This window comes from Macaca mulatta, chromosome 20, assembly GCF_049350105.2.
Source record: "Macaca mulatta isolate MMU2019108-1 chromosome 20, T2T-MMU8v2.0, whole genome shotgun sequence".
Classification (NCBI taxonomy): domain Eukaryota; kingdom Metazoa; phylum Chordata; class Mammalia; order Primates; family Cercopithecidae; genus Macaca; species Macaca mulatta.
Genome location: NC_133425.1, coordinates 63,097,909 through 63,110,161, shown reverse-complemented (window position 1 = coordinate 63,110,161; position 12,253 = coordinate 63,097,909). Strand labels below are relative to the sequence as shown.

The following is a 12,253-nucleotide window of genomic DNA, read 5'->3' as shown; positions in this document are numbered from 1 at the left end:
CAACTCTATGATCTCTGAGGCATCAAAAGTCAGGAATGGGGTCCAAGTGGCCTTGGAGCCTGCTTTCTTTTTTTTTTTTTTTTTTTTTGAGACGGAGTCTCGCTGTGTCTCCCAGGCTGGAGTGCAGTGGCGCGATCTCGGCTCACTGCAAGCTCCGCCTCCCGGGTTCACGCCATTCTCCCGCCTCAGCCTCCCGAGTAGCTGGGACTACAGGCGCCCGCCACCTCGCCCGGCTAGTTTTTTGTATTTTTAGTAGAGACGGGGTTTCACTGTGTTAGCCAGGATGGTCTCGATCTCCTGACCTCGTGATCCACCCGCCTCGGCCTCCCAAAGTGCTGGGATTACAGGCTTGAGCCACCGCGCCCGGCCGGAGCCTGCTTTCTGAAGACAAGGACCCTGTGTACTGCTTTCACATAGGGCTGAGAAAATGCGAAGGATCACTAAGGAAGGAAGAAAATAAAATATTTTCTGGCTGGGCACAGTGGCTCACACCTATAATCCTAGCACTGTGGGAGGCCAAGGCAGGCGGATCACCTGAGATCAGGAGTTTGAGACCAGCCTGGCCAACATGGTGAAACCCTATTTCTATTGGAAATATAAAAATTAGCCAGGTGTGGTGGTGCGCCTGTAGTCCCAGCTACTTGGCAGGCTGAGGCAGAATTGCTTGAACCTGGGAGGCGGAGGTTGCAGTGAGCCAAGATTGCGCCACTGTATACCACCCTGGATGACAGAGCAAGACTTCATCTCAAAAATAAATAAATAAAATATTTTCTTCTCTTTATGGTAAATCATGATGTGTCCTACTTTATGGAATCAGCTCCAAAGACGAACAGAAGGCCAAACAAAAGGGATAGGATGTTTGAGGCTGGAAAGAAGCAAGCTGAGGGAAAATGTGATGAGAGGCTGCGAAACAGTTGAGGTGATAAAAATAAAGCTAGGCCGGGTATGGTGGCTCACACCTGTAATCCCAGCACTTTCAGAGGCCGAGGTGGGCGGATCACAAGGTCAAGAGATCGAGACTATCCTGGCCAACATGGCGAAATCCCGTCTCTACTAAAAATACAGAAATTAGCTGGACGTGGTGGCAGGTGCCTGTAGTCCCAGCTACTCAGGAGGCTGAGGCAGGAGAATCGCTTGAACCTGGGAGGCGGAGGTTGCAGTGAGCTGAGATCGCACCACTGCACTCCAGCCTGGGGACAGAGCGAGACTCTGTCTTAAAAAAAAAAAAAGAAAGATCTGGCCCTGAGCCTCACATACAGAACCAGAAACCCAATGTGGTTTGTACCGTAAGAGCAGATTCCTTCCTCAGGGACTTGTCAGGTGCATAGGCACTTGCTAGATAAGCAGAGTGCTGTTAGCAACAGGCAAGTAGACCATTGTCCCCGTGCTGGCGAAAGGCATATCGATCCCCTATAGGAGAGCATCCTGGGAAGCCAAATTACTAGAAATATTTGATGAGCAGTTAATTAGATTAAGCAGTGTTAGTCATATAACTTAAATGTTTAATGTCACCCTCTCTGGATGCTGGAATTAGATTGTTTGGGATTCAAGTCTAGTTTTGGTTTCTTATTAGCTGTGTGGTCTCTGTTGAATTAGTAACAACTCAACTATAAGTTTGTCTTCTATAAAATGGGATGATAGGTCGGGTGTAGTGGCTCATGCCTGTAATCCCAGCACTTTGGGAGGCCAAGGCAGGCGGATCACCTATGGTCAGGAGTTCAAGACCAGCCTAGCCAACATGGTGAAACCCTGTCTCTACAAAAATACAAAAATTAGCCATGTGGGTGCCTGTAATCCCAGCTACTCAGGAGGCTGAGGCGGGAGAACTGCTTGAACCTGGAAGGCAGGGGTTGCAGTGAGCCAAGATCACGCCACTGCACTCTAGCCTGGGCAACAGAGGAGAATCGGTCTCAAAAAAATAAATAAATAAAATGGGATGATAATTGTGCTTGATACAGCCGTAAGGATTAGACAAGAAAATGCAAGTAAAGCTTTTTTATTTTTATTTTTTGGAGACAGGGTCGCATTGTCCACTGTCACCCAGGCTGGAGTGTGGAGTGCAGTGGCAAACTCTGCTCACTGCAAACTTTGCCTCAGGCTTCTGAGTTGCTGGGACTATAGGCGAGTGCCAACACACCTAGCTAAGTTTTTTTGTTTTTTGTAGAGATGGGGGTCTTACTATGTTGCCCAGGCTGGTCTCGAACTCCTGGTGTGAAGCAATCCTTCTACGTCAACCTCCCAAAGTGCTGGGATTACAGGCATGAGCCACTGCACCCGGCCAGAAATCATTATCCTATAATTCTCAGAACAATTGTATTTCCAAGATCTTCCTTGGCTCCTATTATTACCCCTGTAAAGCTTGCAACGATTATGATCATTTACATGTTTTTTAAAAAACTCTTTAATCAAGATAATCAACAAATGAAGGGGAGACGTGTTGATTTTCTAAGATACAATGGGCAGGAATCTTCCTGCCCTATCTGGGGTAAGGCCTAAAGTTACATGTGAACACTCCTGTTTTCTCTATACCTATTGAGAACATGTGTGAGACATGATGCAGCTCACCAAGTAATTGTTGAATACCTGCTGTGTGCAGCTTCCTGTTCTAGGCACTGGAGATTCAAAGATGACTCACGATGTGTTTCCTGCCCTTGGACTCAAAATTTAACTAGTAAAACTGGTGAAAACAAACACATAAAAAATTAATGCAATAATTGTTATAGTGGAAAGAAATGAGCTCACAGCTAAAGGAGTAAATCACTCCAGGAGTATCTCATTTCAGCTGGGTCTGAAGGATTAACAAGGCATTAACAAGTGACACAAGACATGTAAGGTAAAGAGCCATGATCAAAGGCATAAAAGTCTACAAGAGTATTTGGGGGACAGCAAGTCATCTTACACCATTGGATGAGGGTGTAGAGTAGTGATGCTAAACTTTTAAAGACATTTGGAAAGCTTTCATTGTCTACCAACATAAACCACCAAGCATAACCACTTCTAACATTTTAATTTTTTTTTTTTTTTTTTTTTACCCAAGATGGAGTCTTGCTCCGTTGCCCAGCCTGGAGTGCAGTGATGCAATCTTGTCTCACTGCAACCTCTGCCTCCCAGGTTCAAGTGATTCTCCTGCCTGAACCTCTCAAATTTCTGTGATTACAGGCACGCACCACCATGCCCGGCTAATTTTTGTATTTTTGGTAGAGATGGGGTTTCACCATGTTGGCCAAACTGGTCTCAATCTCCTGACCCTCACGATCCACCTGCCTTGGCCTCCCAAAGTGCTGATTACCGGCATGAGCCACCAAGCCCAGTCTCTTGTAACATTTTAAAGACTCATCCTTCTGTATCATCTGCCTAGACTGTAGGAGTTTTTTTCCTTATTAATGTCTGCTTTTTTCAGACCCCTGTGAAAGCCTTATTTATTTATTTATTCGTTTATTTTTGAGATGGAGTTTCGCTCTTGTTGCCCAGGCTGGAGTGCAATGGCACGATCTTGGCTCACCACAACCTCCACCTCCTGGGTTCAAGCGATTCTCCTGCCTCAGTCTCACAAGTAGCTGGGATTGCAGGCATGCACCACGATGGCCGGCTAATTTTGTATTTTTAGTAGAAACGGGGCTTCTCCACGTTAGTCAGGCTGGTCTCGAACTCCCAACCTCAGGTGATCTGCCCACCTCAGCCTCCCGAAGAGCTGGTATTACAGGCGTGAGCTGTGCCGGCCTATTTATTTATTTTGAGATGGAGTCTTGCTCTGTCACTCAGGCTGCAGTGCAGTGGCGAGATCTTGGCTCACTGCAGCTCCTGCCTCCCAGGTTCAAGCAATTCTTCTGCCTCAGCCTCCCGAGTAGCTGGGACTACAGGTGTGTGCCACCATGTCCAGCTAATGTTTTTGTATTTTTAGTAGAGATGGGGTTTCACTGTGTTAGCCAGGATGGACTCAATCTCCTGACCTTGTGATCCACCCGCCTCAGCCTCCCAAAGTGCTGGGGTTACCCCAGCCAGCCATATTTCTTTTTTACCTCTCAGCTCAAATGACTGCTCTCTAAAGTATAAAGGACTGTTCCTAGACCTACATCCAATGTTTTAGAAGTTGATTTTGTTTTCTGCACTGTTACTTACTTTTCCAAACATGCATGGATCACCCTTTATAATCCATCTCTATATTTTTCATTTTGCAAAACACCTTCATGTCTGCCTTTTCAAGTGATGCTCACAGCTCTATTTGATGTCCTAAATTCAGAAATGAAGTGACTTGCTCAGGGTTGTCCAGCAACTTGTTGGCAAAATCAGAATGAGTACAGTAGTCCCCCGCCTTGTTCACAGCTTCAGTTTCTGCTATTTTCTGCTATTGGTTACCCATGGTCAACTGCAGTCTGAAAATACTAAATGGAAACTTCCAGAAATAAACAATTCATAAGTTTTGAATTGCACACCATTCTGAGTAGAGTGGTGAAATCTCACAACATCCTGCTGCATACTGCTGGGAATGTGACTCGTTCCATTGTCCAGCGTACCCATGCTGTATACACTACCCACCTGTTAGCCACTTAGTAGCCATCTCGGTTATCAGATTGATAATGCATATGCATATATAGGGTTCAGGACTATCCTTGATTTCAGACATCCACCAGACAGCTTGGAACATATCCCCCCAAAAAATGGGGGACTGTAGGCTTGGTGTGGTGGCTTATGCCTATAATCCCAGCACTTTGCGAGGCTGAGGTGGGTGCATCACGAGGTCAGGAGTTCGAGACCAGCCTGACCAACATGGTGAAACCCTGTCTCTAGTAAAAATACAAAAAGTAGCTGGGCATGGTGACGCATGCCTGTCATCCTAGCTACTCAGGAGGCTGAGGCAGGGGAATCACTTGAAACTGGGAGGTGGAAGCTGCAGTGAGCCGAGATTACATCACTGCACCCCAGCCTGGACAACAGAGCGAGACTCTGTCTCAGAAGAAAAAAAACAAAAAAGATGGGATCTCACTCTGTTGCCCAGGCTGAAGTGCAATGGCGTAATCATAGCTCACTGCAGCCTTTAACTCCTGGGCTCAAGCAATCCTCCTGAGTAATCCTCCTGAGCAATCCTCCTAGGACTATAGGCACATGCACCATGTTCGGCTAATTAAAAAAAAAAAAAAAATTATTTATAGAGACAGGGTCTCGCTATGTTGCCCAGGCTGGGAAGGGCTTTAATTGTGGAAACTTTAGGCTCTCAGGCAGGCAGCAGAGGTATTTAGGTGATGACTTATTAATCTGTAAGTATGTCCTGAATAACTGCTTAGGACCAAGGTCTATGTTCGAGGTTAGGTAATACCAGAGATAGATAGAGGATGTCCGTAGCCTTTGAGTGCCTTCTATTTCGTTTTATGTTAGTGTGAAGATATCAGACTAAACCTCAAGTATTAGTAGGTAAAAGTCAAGGATGAAAAAGGAAGTGTAGGCCGTGCACGGTGGCTCACGCCTGTAATCCCAGCACTTTGGGAGGCTGAGGTGGGCGGATCATGAGGTCAGGAGATCAAGACCATCCTGGCTAGCATGGTGAAACCCCGTCTCTACTAAAAATGCAAAAAAAATTAGCCGAGTGTGGTGGTGGGCGCCTGTGGTCCCAGCTACTCAAGAGGCTGAGGCTGGAGAATGGCGTGAACCCGGGAGGTGGAGCTTGCAGTGAGCTGAGATCGTGCCACTGGACTCCAGCCTGGGCGACAGAGCGAGACTCCATCTCAAAAAAAAAAAAAAGAATGGAGTGGTCACTGGACATCACAGTAGTCATATGAAACCGCATGCTAAAGTGAGCATGACTTTCGAACCTCTGCTTCTAGCTTATACGCACTCTGGCCCAGGCTACTCTTGCTGCTTCTTTTTTTTTTTTTTTGAAATGGGGTCTCACTCTGTTGCCCAGGCTGTCATGCAGCGGTGCAATCACGGCTCACGCAGCCCTGACCTCCCGGGCTCAAGTTCTCCTGCCTCAGCCTCCTCAGTAGATGATGCTATAGGCGCACACCACCATGCCCAGCTAATTTTTATATTTTTTGTAGAGATGGGGTTTTGCCATGTTGCCCAGGCTGGTCTTGAACTTCTGAGCTCAAGTGATCCACCTGCTTCAGCTTCCCAAAGTGCTGGGATTACAAGCGTGAGCTACCACGCCCAGACTCTTGCTTCTTCTAATGGTAACTGCAGGCTCCTCCCTGCTTCCGGCCTTCTCCCTCTCACAGCTGCCAGAGTGACCTTTCCAAAGCACAAACGTGATCACAAAAGCCCCCTGCATCAAGCCCACGGGTGGCTCCCCGGTACCCTGGGATAAATTCCAAACTCCTCAGCCACACCACAAGGCCCCCCATGACCAAGCCCCTGCTCATCCCCTCAGCCTCATCTGTAACTGCCCCCTCTGGCCTCTGGATTCAGCTTGCTTGCTTCCTCCACCAGTCTGACCTCAGTCCTCCCTCCCTCTGTTGTCCCCTCCTCAGGCTTCTGTTCCATTCCTTAATTGGGATCCTGGTGGTGAAAGTGCATTCTAAAGCACTATGCCCCATGGGGGGACTAGGGAGAGTGTTTTTGAGTTTCCAGGCTTTTTCCACACTGAACATATGGTACTTTCACACTCAAAGTGCTTTTCAGGTTGCTTTTGAGATAAGACAAGGCCATCAGTTGAGGAGGTGTATTTAAGGGAAACCAGAGCTAGAGACAGGTTTTAGAGGTGTTCATCAAAAGATATTTCTGGACCACTTACTGTGTATCTGGCCTTGGGTGCTGGGCATAGCAAAGGCAGATGCAGCCTGAACAAATAGAGAATTTGCTGGCCCCACACCAGACCTGCTGCATTGGAATCTCCAGGGAAGTTCTCAGGTGAATCTTAGAACTGGGTAAGTTGGAAAGCCCTAACCTGATTTCATTTGTAAGACATATCCAGAATAGGCAAATCTGTAGAGACAGAAAGTAGATTAGTGGTTGCCTGGGGGTAGGGAGAATATGGAAGCGTAGGGATGACAGCTAAGGGGTGCAGGGTTTCTTTTTGGGTTGATGAAAATGTTCTAATATGGTGGTGATGGCTGTGCAGCTTTGAATATACTAATAGCCATTGAAATGTACTTTTTTTTTTTTTTTTTTTTTTTTTTGAGACGGAGTCTCGCTCTGTCACCCAGGCTGGAGTGCTGTGGCCGGATCACTGCAAGCTCCGCCTCCCGGGTTCCAGCCATTCTCCTGCCTCAGCCTCCCGAGTAGCCGGGACTACAGGCGCCCGCCACCTCGCCCGGCTAGGTTTTTTTTTGTATTTTTTAGTAGAGACGGGGTTTCACCGTGTTAGCCAGGATGGTCTCGATCTCCTGACCTCGTGATCCACCCGTCTCGGCCTCCCAAAGTGCTGGGATTACAGGCTTGAGCCACCGCGCCCGGCAAAATGTACACTTTTTTTTTTTTTTTGAGATGGAGTCTCGCTCTGTCATCTAGGTTGGAGTGCAGTAGCATGATCTAACTCACTGCAACCTCCGCCTCCCAGGTTCAAGAGATTCTTCTGCCTCAGCTTCCCAAGTAGCTGGGATTAGAAGCATCTGCTACCATGCCCAGCTAATTTTTGTATTTTTTAAGTAGAGACAACATGAGGTTTCACCATGTTGGCCAGGCTGGTCTGGAACTCCTGACCTCAGGTGATCCACCTGCCTTGGCCTCCAAAAGTGATGGGATTACAGACATGAGCCACTGCACCTGGCCAAATTGTACACTTTAAATGGTTGAATTGCATGGTTGTGCACTAAATCTCAAAAAGAGCTGTTAAAAAAAAAAAAAAAAGGCTGGGTGTGATGGCTCATACCTGTGATCTCAGCACTTTAGAAGGCCAAGGTGGAAGGATCACTTGAAGCCAGCCTGGGCAACATAGCGAGACCCCCTCTTTAGCAGGGCATAGTGGCGTGTGCCTATAGTCCCAGCTACTTGGTAGGCTGAGGCAGCAGGATCCCTTGAGCCCATAAGTTCAAAGTTACGGTGAGCTATGATCATACCACTGCACTCCAGCAAGGACAACAGAGCAAGACCCCATCTCAAAAACAAAACAAAACACTTGGACCAAGTTCCAGAGGGAAGGCACCCACCTCAGACCTGGTTGGTTACCCAGTAAAATTGTCAGCGTATATTACGAATGTATGTTCCAGAGGGTACAAACTAAATAAGCAATTGCAGGCCAGGTGCAGTGGCTCACGCCTGTAATCCCAACACTTTGGGAGGCTGAGGTGGTTGGATCACCTGAGGTAAGGAGTTCGAGACTAGCCTGACCAATATGGAGAAACCCCATCTCTACTAAAAATACAAAATTAGCCAGGTATGATGGCATATGCCTGTAATCCCAGCTACTCGGGAGGCTGAGGCAGGACAATCACTTGAACTCAGGAGGCGGAGGTTGCGGTGAGCCAAGATCGTGCCATTGCACTCCAGCCTGGACAACAAGAGTGAAACTCCATCTCAAAAAAATAAAAAATAAAAAAAGTAAGCAATTGCAATGAAGTGTGATTAGTCTCACAGAAGGGAAAATGCAGGCTCCTGTGACAAGAGCAGGTGGGCATGCAGCTTCCTAAAGAAATACATGGGCCAGGTGCTGTGACTCACACCTGTAATCCCAGCACTTTGGGAGGCTGAGGCGGGTGGGTCACTTGGGGTTAGGAGTTAGAGACCAGCCTGGCCAACAAGGTGAAATGTCGTCTCTACTAAAAATACAAAAATTAGCTGGGCGTGGTGGCAGGCATCTGTAATCCCAGCAACTCCAGAGGCTGAGGCACAAGAATCGCTTGAACCCGGGAGGCAGAAATTACAGTGAGCCGAGATCACACAACGGCACTCAGCCTGGGCAACAGCACAAGACTCGATATAAAAAATATATATATTTAGGGCATTTAATTGGGAGGATTCTGATGGCTAGGATGTGGGTACAGAGGAAAGAGGAAGGGTGAGGCTCTGTTGTATGGCTTGGATACCTGGGTAATTGGTAACCCCTAGAGCTGTTGGAGGAGAAACAAGTTTTGAGAAGATATTGAGTCTGATTTTGAGCATGCTGAGTTTGAAATGCCCCAGATGTTCAAAAGGAAGTATCCCGTGAGCAGTCGGATGTGGGGTTCTGGAAGCAAGGTAAGAACCACGTGAATGATTGGCATGCAGCCTCAGCATGTGGATGGAAGTCAGTGGAATGGGGAGGTCATCTAGGGGTGTGTTTTGAGAGAGGAGAAAAGGGCCTAGAATGGAACCCTGTGAGGTGATGTTTAAGACATGCCTGAGGAGGAGGAGAAGGTTGTAAGGAGATTAAGAGGAGACAGCTAGAAATCTAGGTGTTGCATATAGCAATTCAGCTGCTCTCAGTCAGCATTCACTGAGTGTCCATATGCCCTGTGTGTATCTGGAGACAAGTGAGACTTGACCCTTGACATTAAACTCAGTGTAGTGGCCATCACCCAACTGCCATCAACCTTCTGAAACAAGAGACCCCTTTCTCGTAGGCCAATGTCAGTCTTATTTTCTAAATGATAGATTGTGCTTCATTAGCAGTTTATATGAGGCTTGGGAGTCCTTCCCAAGCTCACCCTCCCGTATTACCCAGGCCCAGAAAAGCCAGGCCTTGCAGCCAAGCCAAGAGCCTTCTGTCCATGGGAGATGGATGGCCTGAAGGGGACACTCCAGGAGTGTTTGGGGTGGGGAGGGGGGTATGGAGGAAAAGGAGGGTCATATGTCTGGGGTTCAGCAAATTGTACCCACATACCAGGCACAGAAACATACAAGGAAGGCACCCCCGCTCTGTGGGCGAGACAAAGCAGCAGTCCTCTTCCCACGTGCTAACCCATCTGCTTCTTTGCCTTCACAAATGTGCCGTTTTTCTTTCTTTTTTGGTCCCCTGCAGCTTGGAATACATGAGGAAGAAGAGTGAGAGACAGGAGGAAAGGTAAGGTTGGGAGAGGGCAAGAGGAAAGAGGGAGTAGAGTGTACACTCCATCAGTTGCCAACACAATAAACTGTATCATGGACTACTTCAGCCTGGCCCCTGTTTTGCAGTGTGCGTGGATCACTTTCCTCTGGGCAGTCTCAGAGATGATGGCCAAGACATGACTGTGGCCTCAATGGACTTAACTGATAGGGCACTTCTCAGTGTGTCACAGGCCTTGGAGGCCCACTTCCATCTGTCCACTCAGAGGCTGGGCAGAGGCTTTCCCTGCCCTGATACCTTTGACTCGTGATGGTATCATCAACCGCCCATCACCTGGGGCAGGGGGCTCCCAACTGTCCTCAGTCCCAGACAGCAGGAACATGTGCCTCCCTGACCCACATGACAGCAGGGCGGGGGGGAGAGTGCAATGGGCAGGTTTGCCCTGTGGGAGTCCCCTGTGAGGCAGAGGGCGTCAGGAGAGATATAGAGGTGGGAGGACAAGGGTTCTCCCTGCCCCTCTACCATCTGAGGAACCTGGCCATGGGCCTGGGTATAGGAGGCCATCCAGCCTGCCTTCAAGCCACTGATGGAGAGAGGCCGAGTGGCTGTTTTGGGGTTGATCCATGCTGCTCTGAGTCAGATAGGCATCATGGGCTTCACCTGGCTGTGCTCACAGTGCCCTCATTCCAGCTCCTGTCCCCTTCCGATCCTCACACCCACCCCTGGCTAGAGCTGAATATTAGGCTCTGGCCTCAGGACTTGCAGAGCACAGAGAGTCAGGGGTCTGTCCCTTCCCAGCATTGGAGAGCAGGGATTCTCAGTGACAACCCCAGTGGACCCCTTGGCTGGGATGATGACATTTTTCCATCCTCCATTTCTTGCCCAAGCCCTGCCCTCTCCTGTGTACTGAGCTGTGAGCTTGTGCTGGCTCAGTCACCCCAATCTGCACTTTCCCAGGACCTGGTCAACCACTGTTCACTTCCTCTTTCCCCCCATGACAGGCTATGCTTTTGATGCAGGTGGACAGCCCTGCTGTACCACAAGAGGGCCTCTGTGGGGTCCTCAGGACTGAGGGCTGCTAGGGGCAGTTCTGGGATTGCCGACCTCCTGCATGGACCTCTGGGGCAGGCCCCAGCTGTGGCCAGCCTTGGGTGCTGGCTGGTCTCCATCATTTGTTTGCCTCCTCTGCCCCATGCTGCTCCAGCTGACCACCCCAAATACTGAGCTGCACCATCCCGTGCCATCCTTCGTTACCCAGGGAGCAAAGAGCTGCGCCAGTGTGCAGAGGGCTGCCTGCCTGCCCCTGCCCACCCTCGCCCTAGCATCTGGAATGAGCCACCTGCATCCACACAGGTGTTTCCTGTGCTCCTTCCTGTTGCCGTTTTTTCTGCTCAGCTTGGCTTCCCCAGCAGGTGGTTAAGGCCCCAGCCAAACCTCTTCATATCTAGCTCTAAAACACTTGGGGGCAGGGCTCCCCGGGGATCTGGGTCACCCTCCAGGGGACTGTTGGCACTTCACTGGCTCTTCCTGAGGGGCAGGCTCCCCAACGTGACATGTCCTGCACAGGCCAAGCTGCTGCCACAAGCACTGGGACATCAGAGTGGCCTCAATGAGTTGGGGAGGTGCTGCCTGTGCATCATCTCCTTGCCCCTGGATACTGGAAGTGCTGAGGGAGAGGGGAAGGGTGGAGAGCCTGTTTCTCTAGCCACAGGTGTGGGCCTCCCTCAGCCCCTCCTTAGAACAGTCCTGCCATCCTGAAGTCCCACCCCACCCTCCAGTTCCTCACACAGGACTCAGCCTTCTGGGGTTAACACATTTACTGGCCAGGCAGTTCTGGGGCGAGGTGAGGCAGGGCAAAGGCAAGCCCTCCCCTGGGATCTCTGCTTCCTGAAGCAGCAGAGGTTGGCCGGCTGTTGGGGATCACAGAGTTCAGGCAGGTTTGTTATTACAGAGGGGGAGACAGCTGGGGAGGGAAGGGACTTGCTGTCTTGGGTCACAGGGTAGCCATCCAGCTCTTCTGCCTCCCAGGTCCCAGCTCTTCCCCTCTGCAAGGAGTTCCTCTCCCCTGCCACCCAGCCTCAAGGAGCTCCTTCAGCCCCCTCTGCAGAAAGCTGCCCAAGCTGCAGAAGACCCAAACCTGGCATCTGCTGATGCAGATCTGCTGCCCCCTGGTGGGCAGAAGCTCCAGCCACCCCGTGCCTCCTTTCCCTTCCTGTTTTTCCTTTCCCTTCCCCTTTGCTCCCAGGCCACAGCCTGGGATTGGCACCCTTTGGTGTTTTCTGGGCCAACTCCAGTTTAGCTTCACCTTGGGCCATAGTTCCCAGGCCCAGGGTAGGCCCCACCTGTCGGCTGAACCAC

At 49.6% G+C, this 12,253-nt stretch overlaps 1 long non-coding RNA gene across 1 annotated transcript; it reads left to right on the top strand.

The window, feature by feature from the left end:
• The first annotated feature begins 7,082 nt into the window (after positions 1–7,082).
• On the top strand, positions 7,083–9,996 carry LOC144337654 (uncharacterized). Its single transcript, XR_013411065.1, has 2 exons — positions 7,083–7,524; positions 8,337–9,996. It is a non-coding gene; the product is annotated as an uncharacterized LOC144337654 (long non-coding RNA).
• The last annotated feature ends 2,257 nt before the right edge of the window (positions 9,997–12,253 follow it).